The sequence below is a fragment of the Caretta caretta genome, chromosome 7 (assembly GCF_965140235.1).
Source record: "Caretta caretta isolate rCarCar2 chromosome 7, rCarCar1.hap1, whole genome shotgun sequence".
Lineage (NCBI taxonomy): Eukaryota > Metazoa > Chordata > Testudines > Cheloniidae > Caretta > Caretta caretta.
Window position 1 is genome coordinate 32768143 of NC_134212.1, and position 19482 is coordinate 32787624.

General features: G+C 39.6%; 1 long non-coding RNA gene across 1 annotated transcript; it reads right to left on the reverse strand.

The window, feature by feature from the left end:
* Positions 1–6970: 6970 nt before the first annotated feature.
* LOC125639475 (uncharacterized) lies at positions 6971–16670 on the reverse strand. The gene is made up of 2 exons (XR_007357498.2): positions 12299–16670; positions 6971–11957 (listed from the first exon to the last, which is right to left on the reverse strand). It is a non-coding gene; the product is annotated as an uncharacterized LOC125639475 (long non-coding RNA).
* Positions 16671–19482: the final 2812 nt, after the last annotated feature.

A 19482-nucleotide genomic window follows, 5' to 3' on the forward strand; every position in this document is an offset into this window, starting at 1 on the left:
CAAGGGCAAACAGAGATTATTAGCTTGATGCAGAAATTACTTACTGTGTGAGGTTCTTCTGGCCTGTGTTATACAGGAGGTCAGACTAGATGATTATAAAGATCCCTTTTGTTCTTAAAATCTGTGAATCTATGCCTAACACAATAGGGCAGGGGTGGAGAACCTTTTTTCTATCCCAGGCCATTGACTCACAGAAAAAAATCAGTTGCGGGCCACACACAAGTAAAAAGCAAGGGTCTGATCCAAAGCCCCACACCCCACCCCAGGCTAGCTCCCCAGCCCCAGAGGAGTGCCGGGAGGCACACGGCCCCAGCCTCCACAGCCCCAGCGTGCCAGAAAGGTGGGCAGCGTGTGGCCCCAGCCCCAGAGCACTGGGGAGATTCGCAGCACACGACCACAGCTTCCCCAGTCCCGGAACGCTAGGAGGGCGGGTGGGCGGCACTGCCGCAGCCTGCCCAGCCCCGGCTGGAGCACAGGGGGACTGGAGGAGCTGCATGGTGCATGGCGGTAAATAAGAGTGGGGGGAGACCTGGGCAGGGCAAAGCGTGGGCAGGTCCACGCCTGGCTGTTTGAGGAGGCACAGCCTCCTTCAATGTATGGTACCCGCTGCCCATGCGCAGGCCAGATGAAAGTAAGCAACGGGCTGGATCCGGCCCACGGGCTGTAGGTTCCCCACCCCTGCAATAGGGCTTTGGCTGCTGGCGTTTTGACCCCCGACTTTGAGGTATTTAGGTGTTGCTACACTCAGGGTTGCAATGCCTAACTGATTTAGTATCCTAAATCTAATTTTCAAAAGGGATTTAGGCACTTAGGTCCCAAAGGCCTATGGATTTAGGCTCCAAAGGACCTAAATCTCTTTTGAAAATTAGATTTAGGCCATGTCTCCTAAATGAGTTAGGCGCTGAAACACTGAGTGCAGCGATGCCTAAATACTTTTTAAAAGCTGGACCTAGGCACTGTCATAATACAAATAATAAATATTATCCTGTGTTATTCAGTTTCCCCAAGATATCAAAGTTTCAAAAGTTAAATCCCTTTACCTTTCACTTGTATATTTTTGTTTAATCAATTCCTTTCAGCCTCTTTTAAGATCTATCATGCTGACCAACAGTCTATTGTTTCCTTGTGCTCCCCCATCTGTCTGTCTGCATCCACGTTGTCTCTCGACAAATGTAATCTTTCCCCCACTCATATCTATTCAAAAAGCTGCTGCAAAGATTTGCTGCAAAGATTTTCTAGCCTCTCCCTTTGACCATGTCACCCCTCCTTCCCTCTCTCCATTGGCTCCCCTTTCTTTATTGCATCAAACATAAGCTATTTGTCCTCACTTTCCAAGTCCTGAATGTCTTATGCCAGTAGACCCCAAACTGTGGGGCAGGTCTCCGCTAGGGGGGAATGAAAGAATGTCCGGGCAGGGTACGATGGGGCCTGGAGCCAGCCTCCTCAGGGGGCGGGGAGGGAGCGCCACCCAGCCCCGCTCTGCCCCCAGCTCCTCTCCAGCCCTGGCCTCAGCCACCAGCCCCAGCCCCAGCCATGGCTTTTGTCCCAGCCCCAGCGGGCCACAAACCAGGTAAGGGGGTGGCGTGACAAAAAAGTTTGGGAACTACTGCCCTATCCCACCTGACCTATCATCTCTCATTCACTATCAAGAGGTTGATTCCTGCCTCCATGGTGCCTGTGCTTCCATTACCCACTTGTTAAATTTGTAAACACCTTCGTGTATTCTCCCGTAAACATCCACAAAACTACTTCATCTTCCTCCTTCAAATTTCTCTTTTGTTGTGATGCCTACAAAAAACGTTACAATGGTTAGGTTATTGGTGGTATCGAGCTTAGGCGCAGACTCTGTGGGTGCTCCGGGGCTGGAGCACCCACCAGCAGCCCTCCTTATCAGCTCCTACTCACCCTCCCCCAGCGCCTCCCTGCCTTCCATCCACCACAAACAGTTGTTTCATGGCATGTGGGAGGAGGCTCTGGAGGAGTGAGGACACAGCACGCTCAGAAGAGGGGGACAAAACTGGTCGGGAAGAGACAGAGCAGGGCGGGAAGAGGTGGGGTGGGGGCAGAGCAGGGGTGGGAAGAGGTGGGGCGGGGGGGCCTTGGGGGAAGGGGTGATTGGGGGCAGGGCCTGGGGCAGAGCCAGGGGTCAAACACCTCCCGGCATTTTGGAAAGTCGGTGCCTGTGGTACTGAGATTGTCTGATATTGTCTCATTGTACACCCTTGTACATCTGTTGGCCCTTGTTTTATTCTTAGATTGTGAGCTCTTTGGGGCAGCGACTGTCTTGTTTGTACTGTGCCTAGCAAAATGGGGTCCTGGTCCATGACTGAGGCTCCTAAGTGCTATTGCAGTATACACAATAAATACAACTAATTGGTTTTGTGTCCAGGCTTTCTAACTACCAACTTTATTTAACTGAAACCCAGGCTATTTCTCTGACAGCCCACCCAACTGCTCCTCCTTTTTCAGAAGTCCCAGGAACCTCACTGTACACTGTGGTCTAAAAAGTGTTGAGCTACGGGAACTACATGCACAGTGAGAGGAAGCAGCATTCTGAATCATGCATTGCAATTCTGACTTTGATAGCTAGAAGGAGCTAAAGATATGCAGATGATTTCTATTCCTTCCTAAATCTGAGCTGTCCAAGCAAGAGGAAGCATCTCACACACAGAGCAATGATTCCAGAAAATTCTGGTTTCAACTGGAGATACCAATGTAATGAAAATAGAAAATGATTGTATGACTTTTTATTCTAGAATGTCACTTTTAAAGAATCTCTACATAAAAGAATAAATGGACACAAATCAGACATCAGGAATGGTAACATACAAAAGCCAGTAAGAGAACATTTCAATCTCCCTGGACATTCAAGAACAGATTTAAAAGTAGCCATCCTTCAACAAAAAATCTTCAAAAACAGACTTCAAAGAGAAACTCCAATGAAGTGAGCTGTAGCTCACAAAAGCTTATGCTCAAATAAATTGGTTAGTCCCTAAGCTGCTGCAAGTCCTCCTTTGCTACTCTGAAACCTGTAGAGCTACAACTCATTTGCAAAGGTCAGTTTAGATGAGCTATTACCAGCAGGAGAGTGAGTTTGTGTGTGTATGGGGGTGGGGGGGGATGTGAGAAAACCTGGATTTGTGCAGGAAATAGCCCGACTTGATTATGTAAAGAGTTGTCACTTTGGATGGGCTAGCACCAGCAGGAGAGTGAATTTGTGTGGGGGGGTGGAGGGTGAGAAAACCTGGATTTGTGCTGGAAATGGCCCACCTGATGATCACTTTAGATAAGCTATTACCAGCAGGACAGTGGGGTGGGAGGAGGTATTGTTTCATATTCTCTGTGTATATATAAAGTCTGCTGCAGTTTCCACGGTATGCATCTGATGAAGTGAGCTGTAGCTCACGAAAGCTCATGCTCAAATAAATTGGTTAGTCTCTAAGGTGCCACAAGTACTCCTTTTCTTTTTGCGAATACAGACTAACACGGCTGTTACTCTGAAACTTAACACTGTTAATTTGGGCTTGAATAGGGACTGGGAGTAGCTGGCTCACTACAAAAGCAATTTTCCCTCTCTTGGTATTGACACCTCCTCATCAATTACTGGGAGTTGACCACATCCACCCTGACTGATTTGCCCTTGTCAATGTTGGTTCTCCACTTGTAAAGTAACTCCCTTCTCTTCATGTGCCAGTATATTTATGCCTGTATCTGTAATTTTCATTCCATACATCTGAAGAAGTGGGGTTTTTTACCCACCAAAGCTTATGCCCAAATAAATCTGTTAGTCTTCAAGTTGCCACCGGACTCCTCGGTGTTTTTGTGGATACAGACAAACACGGCTACCCCTCTGACAGCCAGAAGCCATGTTTTAAAGTATCATCTGGCTCTGCAGCTTTGTGGACCGTATCAAAGGTCTGAACAGTGACATTCTCTCGCTGATTTAACTCTGAGAGGCAAGGAAGCCAGGGGAATTGCACACTTGCATCTAAGGGGCCAGATAACCTTGTGGTTGAAACAGGGAGCTCAGAGCCAGAGTACTCAGGAGATGGCCACATAATTCTTGTGTGATCCTGGAGGGCTAATTCTGCATGGTTTACTTGAGTAATCTTTACTCACACAGAAAATCCCACTAAAGGGAATGGGATTATTTCACACACGAGTAAAGGGTGCAAGATCTTCTCTGTGCCTCAATTTCCTCTTCTCTCAAAGCTTGTTGACACACACAAATGCCTCTAACTATGCCAGTATAGTTAGAGCTGTACAACCATGTTAGTGTGGATGCAGTTATACTGGTATAAAGGTGCTTTATTATGATATAGCTGTTCATATATCGGAAGGGGATTAAGCTATATTGGTATAAGGCCAGGTCTATACTACAAACTTCTACTGGCATAGCTATGCCAGTCAGGGGCCTGATCTCTGACTGACACAGCTGTGCAGGAAGAAGCCTCTAGCGTTTTGCTGGTATAAGTTGTGTCCATACTAGGAATGCTTTGCTGGTATAGTATACCAGTATAGCTATACAGTCAGAGAGCTTCTGTTGTAGATTTGGCCTAAGGCACCTTTATATCAGTGTAACTGAATCCAAACTAGGTATTATACTGGTATAATTATTTGGGTAAAAAACCTCTCTCCCCAACAGTATAAAATCTGTGCATAAACCAGGCCTCACATAAGGACACAAGTAGACACACAAACACATATACATATAATATAAATATGCACATGCACCTAAGCACACAGGTATGTAACGTGTCCACAAATGTGCATGCACACACACACAAAGGCATGCAAACACATATATTCACACACACAGGGTATGCAAACATATAAAAGTAGACACAGGTACACAAACACAAGTATATACACAAGCACAGGTGTACAAAAAACACACATACATGCATACACAGCAGGCATCTTTGCACTTTCTCCTGTGCACAGGCAGAGTTTCCCATAAAATTCTGCAAAGGCAACACATTATCCTCCTCCAAATTTCTTCTCACCTCTGACATGCTCTCTATAAATCACATGAGAATGCTTAGGTAGTTGGTGTGCTGCAGCCATTGCTTATTAGCCTCTAATCATAATAGTTTCCCTGTGACATTCTTTCCTTTGTTGTATCAATTTACTTTCTCTCCTCTTAATGTCTGGGACAGAGACTGTCTTTTCATTATGTATGTGTACACAACACCTAGCTCAGTGGGACTGAAATCTCAAAGTAGTATCAGAGGTAAACTGTTAGGAGGCCAAGTTCATGAGTGTGAAGTACCTTGAGATCAGGCAGGGTAGAATTACAAAGTAGGATAGAAGAAAAGGAGTATTTGTGGCACCTTCGAGACTAACAAATTTATTTGAGCATAAGCTTTCGTGAGCTACAACTCACTTCATCGGATGCCAAAAATTGCGAACTACTCTGAAACCTAAAGTACGATAGTAAATTGCAAAATGCATTACTGCATTATTTGCTGACCTTATTACAGGGCTGGAATGGGGGGCAGGGGGCACACAGAATCCCTAGTGTGGGGAGACTTGGGGACCCTGGCATACATCTGAATGAGGGACACAGAGCCCTAGGCATTGGGGTAGGAGAAAGTTGCAAGGAATCCCTGAAATAGAGGTAGATGGAAGGATGACACATAGGAAACTTGTGGGGGTGAAATGGTGGAAATGTAAGGAACCCCTGGTGTGTGCAATCTAGTTTACACTGAGACATTGAGTGGCTTTTCATATACCCTATTTCTGAAATGACTCACTAGGTAAGACCTGCTCTCAGGGGTGTGACTTTTGTACTGAAAGAGTTAACTGATTCAAACAGTTATGCCAGTATAGCTTATTCTTCTTCACGTATAGAAATAAACTATAACAGAATTAGCAAATTAGCAAAGGGGAAAAATCCAATATTTTCAAACATGAATGTCTAAAGTTAGTCACCTAAATAAATTGGCATGATTTTCAGAGGTGGTAGGCACCCACAGATCCAAATTAATGTGGGAAGTAACACACCATCTGTGAAAAATCAAAGTTTTATGTAGGTGTCTAAAGATTGACTTAAGTGTTCAACGTTCAGCACCCAAGTTTGACAATTTTGGGCCCCATCTAATGTTTAGGGCACTGGTTGATCAGGTAAGTGACACTAAATGGAGTTAAAGTAGTGTCAAGACTACAAGATCCTCCACTGTATGTTCCTGAACCAGGTTTCCTCATTATTGACAAAAGCAGACACATTTTTGCCTAATTTCCTCAGTGTTTAACATTGAAAAGATCGTTGTTTTGAACAACTTGGTGTTATCAATCATGATCTCTAGCTTTTACATATTTTGTCTGTCATAATTCTTGAGAGAACATCACTAATGCCTCTCATGGGCTCTTTAACAAATGTAATAAACATAACACATAGCATCAATGTTCCTTTACAATTTACCATCCAATAACTCCTCCCCTATTTTAGTGAGTTACATTAGTTTTAAAACCATGTACTGAGGGTGAATATTTTTTCCTTAAGAAAAGCACACGGCTGTTCCAAAAAGTTCTGTCTGTTCAAGCTTTTAAGACTCTTCAATGCCAGTAGGTCTTGTTCAGGGTTTGAGACTTTTGCTATGAATAACCTTAATTTGAAACTCATTTTCTACAGAACTAGATACACTTTAGGAGAGGCAGGGTTGCCAATGGATAAAGAACTGGACTGAGACTCGGGATATCTGGGTTCTATTCCCAGGTCAGCCACTGGCCTGATGGTTCATCTTGGGCAAATTGCTTCATCTTCCTGTGCTTCAGTTTCCCTATATGTAAAATGGGGATAATGCTTACCTCCTTGATAAAAGCATTTGAGAGCCACTGATGAAAAAGCACTAATATACACACACACCCTAGCTCATATGAGCTAGGTGGTTTATTATCTGTATTGTTATGTAAGAGTTGAGCAATAATAAATCAGCAAAGCACCTCAAGAAAGACACCAGACAACACATAATTTTGCATTCCAGATTTATTTTTTAAATCCCCATATAGTGAAATGGTTGAAGTACAAATAAGTTGGAATCTCCTGCTGCCTGTACATCGCCATCACAAGCTAAAACTCTCATAACTTCTAACACATTGCAATGAAGTTAAGTAACACCTGTTGAAAGCAATCTGGTTAGAATAGTTAGCCATAGATGTAGTTAAATTAAAAATTTTTAGAAGTTAGGCAGACATCTATTGCTACACTTGCTAGAAGTTCAGTGAGTTTCTGCAGTTGTTCATTACCATGCCTGGGTTGCCAAACACCTGTCAATAGGAAGCTGGTTTAGAAGCAGGGCAAATTATTTAATGCTGTCAACAAGAAACTGGTTTCTGCATGAACAAGTTGTTGTTTAGGGTGACTGGCCAGGGACAGTAAAAGACTACTATAGTTTTCACAGCAGGATACTATGTCCATTAGATCTTTGGTTTTCAACCTGTGGTCCAAGATTCCAAAAGGGGAATTTTTTTTAGGGGTCAGCAAATAGAAAGAGGTTGAAAAACACTCCCCTAGTCAGAGGATTGTTAGTTAGGATTCCTGAGTTCAAGTCACAGCTCTGTCACTGACTGGCTGTTAACTGCCCTCTCTGCATCAGTTGTTTCCCTTTTTGTAAATGTGAAGAGTTACACCCACCATTGTGAACTGCTCTGTGACCTACAGATAAAATGTTAAGTGCAAAATATTACCCAAGTACAGTGTGTCCAGACAAAACACCTCTATTTCCCAATGAAAAAGTTACTCTCACCTATAAAACCCACACTGAAGTGGTCTGCATTTACACCTCTATGGTACAAGAAAAGCAAAGACACTGCAGGGATTTGAACCCCATCCTGGAAACCAGGAGTGCCAACCACCAGCATCTTTTGCTTTTTTTAGTTAATATAATAAAGGTGAAAAGCAAAACCTGACAGAACAGATTGTTCTCTCAGGAAAAGAAAAACCTTGAAAGAGCACTGAAGAAATCTGCTTCATCTAAGCTTCTACTTCTGACAAATCACTTATTTCGAATTTGTTAGGACACCTGAAAAAGTCTTAGCAGAGAGTTGCAAGAGCCCTCCCAAAAGCCACCTCACAATGAAGACAGTTGAAATTTACTTTCTAATGTTTATTTACAGCCAGTATTGGCAGGCACCCACCCCCTAACATTCCTCCAAAGCACCATAAGTTATTGGTTTTGTTTTTATTGTATTTTGCCATCTGTTACGTCTAGATTTACTATTTAGTTTTGGGACAGTTTTGCCTGTCAATATTATTCTGAGTGTTATTTGAAGGTAAAACTATTTTAGTAATAGTTTATAATTAAGCATCATTACATTTTTTAAATGTGACGTTAGCTTCCAAAGTTAGGAGAGTTCCAGGCAAAGTACGTTATCCCAATGTTTTGTAGACTTACATTTTAAAATTTTACCTTAAGAGAAAACCGCATACCAGTGACAAGGATCCATGCTACCAGCTGAAGCAAGAGGAAAAGCGCTGTGTGTAGTCTGAACTAGGTACTGAATAGCAGGTTTCTGGAAAAAAGTCTAGCGAAAACTGGTTGTGGTTTATCCCCTCCTCCCCCTCCCTTAAGTATTTACATAATTTTATTTTAGAAGTATAAGCCATGATCTGAAAGTTAGTGTTTTTAAATAGGGGTTTACATGAACTGATAACATGGCTATAAGTACACTGAAGGTACTCAACATTCCTTTTAAAGTAATGTATTAACTTGCTCAATATATAGTTAATGCAAAGAGCATCCTTTGAAGCACATATCCTCAGTATATGCAAGATTATATTACAAGTGCAACCCCACCGCCTTCAATAAATTCATGTAATTTAAGAGTGACCTTTAAGTAACTGCTTTGTCGTCATGTCAGTTTTGTCACAAGATGTCTGTAAAGGTCCATGGTTCTCCTACTTTTTAAAGCCTTTTCTGTCTTTAAATGGGGACACCTGCAAAAGTCTTAAGCAAAAGAGGTCTCAACCCATTTTCCCCCACCCACATCCCTAAAAAGATTCAAAGATACAGTCTCTCATTTTAAATTGGTGAAATTGCAGCATGAAGCTGGATAGAAGTTAATGTCCCCATTTTTTATCGTGGGTGGGGTGGGGAGCAGAGGGGATTCCAATTTTTTTTAATCTTTTTATCTTTATGGTAAATACAGAAAAGTTTATTCACCTGTTTGCTTTTTGTCCACTGTGGTATTTTCAATTCTTTGTGTCTGGCTGCTCCTTCTACAGGTCTGTGAAAAGTAATCTTAAAACTAGATTGCGCCCCCCCCTCCCTCCCAAATTCCCAGTAAACTCCATGAAAAATCAATTTTTTTGTTTTAAAGTAAATAAGAACTATTCTTACTGGGTTGGCTTCTGTGGCCCATCAAGAGGAACTGGCCTGTTTTGGTATTTTCTTGAAAAGAACTGTTAAAAAAACCAATAAAGGAAGAGACCCATACAAAAGCAAGGTACTGAAAATGGTCACTAAACTGGTGGAATTTAAAATGTCACTTGCCAGTTAGTTTCCTGGAGGATTGCTGCTTGTTTGGAAGCTTTTATTTCTTGTCAATGAGATGTTTTAGATGTATCTGGAAGAGACTAAAGGCTTCAGTACACCCTCCCCCACCCACTTCAGAAACGGAACAACAAAAAGCAGTTACCTAAATAAAGCAGCACAGCCAAAGGAACTTGGATCTCATACACCGACTGTTTAAAGCTGTGGGGATTTTACTCGAAGGGTAAAGAGCTCCTTTCAATAAACAGGCACTTTTGTCATTCAGCTGTATTTTTTTCTTTCAAACAATCACTACTCCACACATGGACAAAAGCTTTAGGACATATTTCAGTCGATTCAAATGCTCTACCCAAGCAGATCAAGCATACTGCACATTACTTGCCAACAGACCAGACCTGCTTCAGACACTGCATTCTCTGTGAAGTCTGTAAAAAGAAAAGCTGGAACAAGTTGTGAGCCCCTCCCACCCTACCCCAGGCACAGTCCAGATATTTAAAAAAAAAATAATAATAATGCTGTTAATGTTTGAAGATATGGAGGTTTAACTCACTGTAGGGGGCCTTCACATACACACACAAGGTGTGAGGAACAGAAGAAAGCGCCAAGGCATGTCAAGCAAAATCATCCTGAACAGCTTCGTGAAGGGATGCGTCAGGGTCTATACATTATGAAATGAAGCTTCTACAAAGAAAGATACTTTAAAAAAAAATTGCCCATTCCCCCCCTAACGTTAATTGGAAGTAGAAAATGAGACGTCACTAGCACTGAAGGAAATGGTTGCAAGCATTGTTAGCATGCAAATTTCTAAATATGCAAACTGACTAGTGTTAAATTTAAAAAATTATTGTGCAGTTAAAAGTTTTCCCCAACTATCAATAAGTCAGTCGGTTTTAATTTTAACAGGACTTTAGCTCTGGAGACAGAGCAAGTCTTATTGCCAAAATTTTACTTTGTTATGAACTTACTCTGATTGGTAAGTTTGCCCCCACTGGTCTAGTTTAAAGCATTTTAGAAATCATTCCTTGGGCAGATACTTTCCTTAATTACAGGACCTCTATTGCCAAGTACCTTGATCTACATTTGTCTCGATGAAGAGAGGGGTGGAGAGGGAGGGAAGGAAAAGATTCTGCAAAGACTTTCCTGCCTGAATAAAAAAGAATTTCGGTCTTCTGTTCAATTTCTGCTCCCGTCCAATTAAGATCAGGTGTTCTTGGAGAAAGATTCTGAAAGATTAAAGAAGAATCCCCCCCACACACACTGCCCCAGAGCTAACCACACACAAAGAACATTGACAGCACATTTTTATTAATAAAAATGAAGACAAACTGTCTATTCTTAGAGCACATCAGTAACTTTATTAAAAGGTGCCTTTATAGTTTTTTTTTTTTAAATATCCCATGTTTTCTGCAAATATTTTAATGCTACAAAATAGCAGAAAAATTAAGGTGTGTTTTTTAGCAGCATAATGTGCTGTTTGGTATAGCATTTCAGGCTCTCAAAGGGTAGGCCCTGAGTAGGCTCAGCCTCCAAGGGAAGATATACATCATCATGTTTGTTCATAAGCACCACAGCATAGCTGCTACGCTTGTCTGCCTTTAGGTGATGGGCACTATCCAACTGTGGTCTGTGCACAGAGGAGAAAGGAATTTAGAAAGTGGAAGTGCAGCCCCAAATAGGCACAGGGGTAGGTTAAGTCCCTCATACCCATTCCGCACACTGCTAAAGGCTGGAAATGGGAAATGCCAGTTCAGATGTTTACGGCGTCTACTGCTTCAGAGCATTTAAAAAGTACATTTCCCTAACATGCAATATCTGCAGATATAATTGATAAACTTATCTGTAATAGATGCCTGCTTGTTTTTTCAGCTCCCAGATGAAATGAAGCAAAACTCCTCATTAATAGTGCAGAAAACCTGTGTCAGGTAAACAGTGGAGCACAGCACAAGCCTCCTCTCAAATCCAACAGTAGTGAAAGTTGATCCCAAATTAGATTGTGGTTTCAAAATAAAATTCATATTCTTTCTTCAAATCCGTAAGATTTAGGTAGTAATATTCATACCAAATAGTTTGGTAGAAGCCATATGCATTTGCATATGCATTTTTTCTGTCGTATTTTCTTTCAATTTAATAGCAATGCTGTGGAAGTAGTTGTTCACTGCTTTAATGAAATTACGTATTTCAAGGACATTTGCTCTTTACTGCATATAATTGAGATTTCTTAGAGCAAATATTCTGATAAGATATGGATAGTCAATGCTTATACTTTTTTTTTCCTCCCGGTAGACACATTGGATTTTCACTTGTTAACATCTGGGATCCTTTCTCCATCAAGTAGGAAGGAATATTAGAATCTTTTCTGCCTTTACTTATCATTCGCCAAGAAGCTGTTCCCTCTGCATTTATGAGGACATATTTTCTCAGGCTCGTTGGGGCTATGATTCTGAAGGTGGATCTGAAAAATGTCTACAAGACAAAAGTTGTTCCCCATACCATGCCCCACCCCCCCAAAAAGAAAGACACATTCAAACTAAACGCATTACAACTATGTTTCTTACTTTTTTTAATTAGTGTGTTTTAATTTAAAAATTACTGTGTTTACATTGGTAACTGATCTGCTCTTGGGTCTTTTGGTTTATTTATTTTTACTCTGACAGTAAGTGCACTCATTTTACAGGATTTTAAGTATGGTTTAACATACTGTGTTGCATTTTTTAATACAAAAAAATCTAAATAAAAACGTATAATTCCTACACTCAAACAAACCCACATTTCTAGGTTACAGACAACTGAAAGCAGAATCTTACTTGATAAATACACAAGCTACCATCAGAAGGAATCACACACCAGGGTCATTAAGCAACTTCTTTCTCTCTGAAGTCTCTACAGTAGCATTAAGTTACATTAAGCACCTGGAAAAAAATGCCAAAAAAAGAAAGCCACACACCACCACGTCCAAGGTTTCAAACGGATTCCCAGAATTACAGATATGCACCAGAATATGCGTCTAGACACCACAACCCTAATAGTTACAAGAGGATATGAGGGTGTTGTTTTATCTGTAGTCCATGTTAATTTGGACTAGTGGAAGCTTTCCACTTCTGAGAGAGTATTTTTGGTAAATTTTATGCTACAGGAAAAAAATTAAAGAAGCTACTCTGTATTACAATTTTAACTTTGTCTATTCTCTTTCTAGCACTGCCTGTGCTTTAAGTATATACACACACACACACATATGTGGGTGTGAACATTCCCAGTTACTCAATGGGGCACTGCCACAAAAACAATTTAAAGCTAAATTATGAGAATTACTTGCCAGGATTGAAGCTGAACATTCTTTTTTTCAGTTCTAAAGTTATGGATGTCTCTGTAGTTTAGGAAGAGAATCTGAAGAACATACAGACAATTATGTTGCCCCACCCCCACGAATATGTCAAGCCATATAAAACAGCACCTAAAATTCCACCCACAACACACGTACAATATATACTGTATCAAAGTATGTCTGTTTTGTTTGTTTACTAGAGAAAACTTAACTTTCAAGTTCTGGACTAGCCAAGCTCTTCTTAAATTCTCCTTAGAGGATGACTGAACGACCATGAATCCTGAATACAAGCTCCAATCCAACTTTCCAACTCCATTTTAGGTAAACTGTCCTTTCTTCCAAGGTAAAAGCTGCTCCAACTCTGGGGAATGTTCTCGCAACAGCACAGTGGATAGAACCACACTGCTAACCAAGCCAATAGGAACTACAGTATCTGCAAAGAGTCTAGAAACAAGCTTGTTTTATCCCTACCCACCACCACCCTTTTCAACATACACAAAAATGTTTCCCTCTCCCCAAAAATGGTACCTTTATACTTTGATAATAAAAAAATGTAAATTACTTTATGAAGAATCCAAACTTATAAAAATAGAATATGATTAACTTGCATTTCCCTCTGTCTGGCCAGTTTCTCCACACACTTCGATTGATATCTATAGCTGCAATACAGGTGAATCACATTTCTAAACCACTGCCATCATCAATACAATAGAGGTTTTATCCTGATTACTGGTTCTCTTTTATCCTTTACATTGTCACCTCTCCAGTCGTCTGGCTCTAGGATCTAGACACACCTGGAGGGAAAAAACTGAAGAAGTTTCTCGTCCCTTCCCCTCCCTTCAAGGAAAAAAAAATACTTTGAGCAACACTAACAAAAAAAAGCCTTTTCCCTTCCCACTAGAATAGATGAGAAAAATACATTTATTTTCTCTTGCTAGGAACAGCAAGACACATGGGAGATAATATACATTACCTACAATATTTTAAGATTTGAACAAGTTTGTTGTTCTGCTGGGCAATAATCTTTTAAAAAATATTATGTGATTTGCTTACACTTCACTGCCACCATAGATGCTTGTCGCTCCACCAGGCTCACGACTTCCCCAATTTGGGTAGGGTTACAGCAATATAGACGCTAGCTACCACTCCTAAAGCCGAAAGGAAAATTCCAGCAGTTTTCTAAACACTCAGGAAGATGACCACACTCTCCAGGGCTTGGCAGATTGCCCATTAGTTTCCAGACAAGATGCAATGAGTAAATAAGCCTGCAAAGAGAAAAACCTACGACACACCACGACTTGACCCACTCCAACAAACCCCTCTCATAACAATAAGTACCTTTACAAATTACTATTAATGAAGAGTATAGCAAAGAAAATAGTATTTTAAAGAAATCAAGGAGAAAGTAGGTTACCAACTATACAGGTTAAATTATTGCTGTCTTCACTCATTTTTCCCCCTTCTGGCCTTTCGCAAAGGTATCTATTCTTTCAAAAATTTCTTGCTTGATCTTGTTTTCCATGATTCTTTTTTCCTCTAGTTTCACCAATTTGGACTGGCTCTTTTTTCCCCTCTAACTTCACCAATTTGCACTGGCTCCTTGAAATCCTGTCTTTCTAGCTTCACTGAAGCAACATTCCGCCTTGGTCAATGCATCAGACGTAAAATGGTTGGTTTTATTCTAGTCCTTTATCAGCTAATTTTTTTAAACGTTTTAGCTCAAGACAGATTTTTTTCCACTAAGTCCAACACACACAAAAATAGACCTTTTAAAGATTATTCTTGATCTTGAAATAATTTTCATACACAAAGTCCTTTGAATTAATAGTTATAGTATGCTATGAATTTGTAAGTTTGATTTTGACAAAAACTGAGCTAGTTTGCATTAAAAGATTAAATTCTTCAGCAAATATTACGCCTTAGATTTTACAAGTATCAATTTAAGTCTTTCACCCTCCTGACTTCACATTTTTAAACTAATCTACTATATAGATAGATCTTTTGCTCATCTTTAAAATGCAACTCCCCTTCTCTCTTCTCTTTTCCTGGGTCCTCTTCTAAGGTACCTTCTGCCTTCTAATATTACCAAAAAACAAACAAACCACAACCGTCTCTCTTCTCAGTCTCCTGTCTTGAACATCTTCCCAAACCTTGTGTTTCTAATATTTTCTTTTCTAAAAATCATTTTGTCTTTTTAAATAAAACTCGTTGTTTCTTCATATTTTCTTCTGCTTGAAGCAGACTTAATCTGGCGTTTTTAAAACAGCCAGCATTCTTAATTTTTCTTTCCACCCCAAACTGGCTTAAAGCATGTTTTGGGTTTCAGTTTATCTTCAATTTTATTTTGGTCTTGTTTTGCTTCTAAATTAATCTTCATTTTTTTAAATCTTGTTTTTTCTTATCTTCAAATTTTAAATTTTTCTTTCCCAATTATCTTCAAATTTTAAATTCTTCTTTTGCCTTTTTTTAAAATGCAAGATCTATATTTCAAAATTTAGCATTTTCTTTTTTAAATCTTCAATATTTTTCTTGTTTTTTCTTAAATTTATCTTCAAGATTTTCTTGGTTAATAATTTTATTTTGGAAGCATTTAAAATGCCCATTTTCTTTCAACCATTTACCCAAACCTCTGATCACCCTCCTGCACTTATTGAATACTTCTTATTCTTTGATTCTTCTCTCCTCTTCCAATTGCCTTTCATATTAAAAATCTTCATATTTCCTGTTTTTAAGAGCATTAAGTGGTTTAAAAACCAGTAGCACATTAGTTAACCATATCTTTTTAATTATCAAACTATAATTAATATTTTAAGAGTAAAACCCTCTTTACTGATTTACTTTAAAAAATATTAGCTATAGTTTCCAATAGATTATTAATCTAGTTAACTTTGTTTTTTAAAGCTATTCCAGGGCTGTTTCCCCTTTCCCTGTTTTATTTCCCTCTCCACCTGCCCTTTCTCCCTAGCTCTCCTGCCTGCAACTCTAACAGTAAATGGGCAGCAGGATATTTTATAGACTGGTGACAGAGTCACTAACTGCAGCATAGAATCTCCTTCCGCCCCTCCTCTGCTAAGGGGGAGGGGAAAGCACTGCCTGAACATCAACACAAAAAAATAATCCCTCAAAATTCTAAAAAGTTTTTCAATGTCCATTCTCTGAAACTAATGTAGTGGATTTATTCGTTTTTAATTAGAAAGGAAGAAAGGAATTAGTTCACTGGAGAAATTTAGTTTCTTTTCTCTGTAAATGGGTTTATTAGACTGATCCACCCTAATGAATTTTTAACAAGATCCTAAACCATTTTACTGAATCCTTTTTTAAGGTGAGTGGAATAAATCCTCTGTACAAAGCCAGGCATAAAAATAGGTTCTCAGTTAATTTTATCATTTTTAAAAATAAAACCATACCTAGCTTTAGTCTGAACATATCTTTCTTATGCAGCAAAATGGTGTCTATGACAGTAAATTTTGGCCTACATAGAGAGCTTACATTTTTTCTTGTAAAAAACAAGATCTACAATGCCAAATACAATCCTTTAGCTAAAGGTTTCGATCAAAGGTGTATATTTCAGATTCCAACTAATGGAGAAATAATGTTATGTAGCTTACATTTGAAAATAATTTTACTTCCAGCCTACCTACTTGTGTGCCTGAATAGTTCTCCTTGTTTACCGCTTGCAATAGCCAGTATGAGACTTTGGCATTTGGTCAAATAAATCTAAGTTCTATGAGTTTTAATAAAAATTCACAGTCCCACTGAGTCCTTACAATGCCATTGATATTTAAGCAGAAAAGTTCTCCATTAAGTTTGTATTCTAAAGCATTTTGCTGTACTATCCACTATAAGGCCTGATTTACAATATTTAAATTACTAAATATGTATGTTGCAAGGGCTTTTGTCCACGTTATTCAAAATAAATACATCTCAAACAAATGGAGGATTTTTAAAAAAAAAACCTCACTGGTTCAATTTTAAAAACTTCATTAACTTATTTTGTTGCTTTGTGAAAAAACTGATGCTTTTGAAAACTTAAAAGGTAAATTAAAAGTCTTACTATGTAGCTTTGATTATGTTTATAAGGAATTTGTTAAGTGAGGAAACTAATTCTTCGTATTTGTTGTTAATATCGGTGATACTGTCTTTCCATTACTATTTTTAAGCGAGACAAACATTTTGGCTGCTGATGGAGGAAAAGAAATACACCCAAAGAGACTTTTAAATACTGACTTGTAGATGTCATTTGTAAAAATCTTGAAAACCCATCAAATTCGTTAATAACAAAACAAAAAAAAGTTTAAATAATATCTGCAGCTTAATAAAAAAAATTCCAGTTGTTTTAAATTCTGGTCAGACTTTCAAAGGGATGAGGTGTGGTCTATTCATTCAAATTCGGAATTCTTTTTTAAATTTTTCTGGAAAATGTATTACATTTAAATTAAGGCTGATCAGCATTATAATAGCTGGAAAACAATATGGTATGGAAAACTCAACATTTGTATAAAGGTTCGTAAACCCTTATGTCTGATGCTGATTTCCTCTGAGCAAAAAGCAAATTTTGTGTGTGTGTGAATTCTCTCTCTGGTTTGAATCCTGTTTGTGCATCTTTTTCAAGCACTTACAAATTAGTGAAATGACCCTAATAGATATATATATTTCTAGGTTCAGAGTAACAGCTGTGTTAGTCTGTATTCGCAAAAAGAAAAGGAGTACTTGTGGCACCTTAGAGACTAACCAATTTATTTGAGCATGAGCTTTCGTGAGCTACTCCTTTTCTTTTTGCATATATTTCTAGATAAGTTGTTTGTAATTATCACAAAATAAATCCGGGGGCTTTATGGGATTGTTTTAAAATCATTGCTGGGGCAAAATATTCTTTTCCAGTTGCTTGTGGGTGATCATTTCAACATTCAAGGGCACCTAAGACAGCAATTTAATAAAACTCTCACAAAAATCCTCAAAATCAACTCCAAAATTTGATGGTTTCAGACTTATTTCTGAGGAAAAATCTCCAATTTGAATCTCATTTGTCACTTAAAAAAAAAGACAAGGTTCATCAAATTCTTGATTCCCATTAAGTAAAAGCATTTTCCCCTCTGCAAACATTTGTTTTCTGTAAAATCTTTCACACAAAAAAACTTCCATCAGCCAAAAATAAACCTCCCCAAAATCAGAGGTTTTGAGTAATTAAGGAGTTAATTTTCCTCAAACTTTTTTAAATGTCTGACAATAAGCCAAAGTCTCACCCACAAAAAAATAAACGAAAAATTAGAGTTTTAGAGTTAGTTTTGAGGTAAAATTTACTCCATGGTTTCCATAAAGATACTTGCCATTTTTAAATGCCCAGGCCCCTTAAACTTAATTCAATCCCCTTCACAACAAAATTATATCAGTTCAAAATGAACCAAACAACGAGAGATTTAGGAGTCTTTTCTGAGGTAGTACACCCTGCCCCCGCTCTAATACTGAGCCTATTCCTAATATAAATCTGATGGGGACCTGGACCTGAGCGCCCCGCCGCAGAAATGTGGGCATTTAGTTCGGGATTAGGATCTGTGTGCTGTGTTTACACTCAGTCTCGCTCTAATGGCATGGGGGGAGGGAGACTGAGTGGCGGAGGGATATCTAGCAGGAGGGAGCACGGGTTGCTTGTGGCGCAGTAGCTATTTCAGACGATGGGAGGGGGGAGTTGTATAGCTGGTTCTATCCGGCTCAAACCGGTCCCAGCCTGCTCCTGGCCGGCTAAAACAACGGCTGTAGTGGTGCAGTGGAGCAGTGCGCATGTGCGCTCCTCTCCTACCTTTCTGCATGACTCAGGAAAGGGGGAGGAAAGGAAGCGTGAGGGGGTGGGACGAGGGAAGGAAGTTAAGCTCGCTCCTCTCTCCCTGCTGAAATCAGAGTGTGGGGTCCAAGTGCTTGCCCATAAAACACAATAAGCATCCCCCCCCAGTAGAAAATAAGTGTTTAATTTAAAAAATGCCACTTAAAACAATTGCATTTCCCTGAAAATGTCCCCCCCGAATGGTGCAAGTAAAAGCCTTTTGCTCAAAGATGCCTTTAAGAAAGAGCATTTGCCCCAAATGCAAATGGTTCCCAGACCTCCAAGTAAACACATTTCCTCCTCAGTCCCACAATATGCTGAAGATAGCATTATCCCCCTCAAGAAAAGTCATTTGCCCAAATGAAAGCGCCCTCCCGAAGTAAAAGTATTTCCCAACGTCAAATTGCCCCAGAAGAGCATTTCAAGAAAAAGTACATTCCCCCAAATATATGCATTTCCTCCCACAAAATCCTGAAGAAAAATAATTTTTCCCAAGCAAAAACATATTGCCAAATACAATAAATCGTAGACACTAGTTCCTATACAGAACTTTTAATCTCTTAATGCTTTACAAAGGAGGTCAGTATCATTATCTCTATTTTACAAATAGGGAAACTGCTTCCCTACTCCGTGCCTCAATTACCCAGCAAGCCAGTGGCTGAGTCAGGACTAGAAGCCAGGTCTCCTGAGTCTCAGTCGAATGCTCCACCTACTAGGCCATATTGCATCTCAAACTGTCTCAATGCACACATTCTCCCTTCCCCACCCGGCCCCCAATAATTCCAGGTAACAATTTTTTCCAGTTGGGGTGTAGAGTGATACATTGTAGCCATACAAGCTCTCCTTCT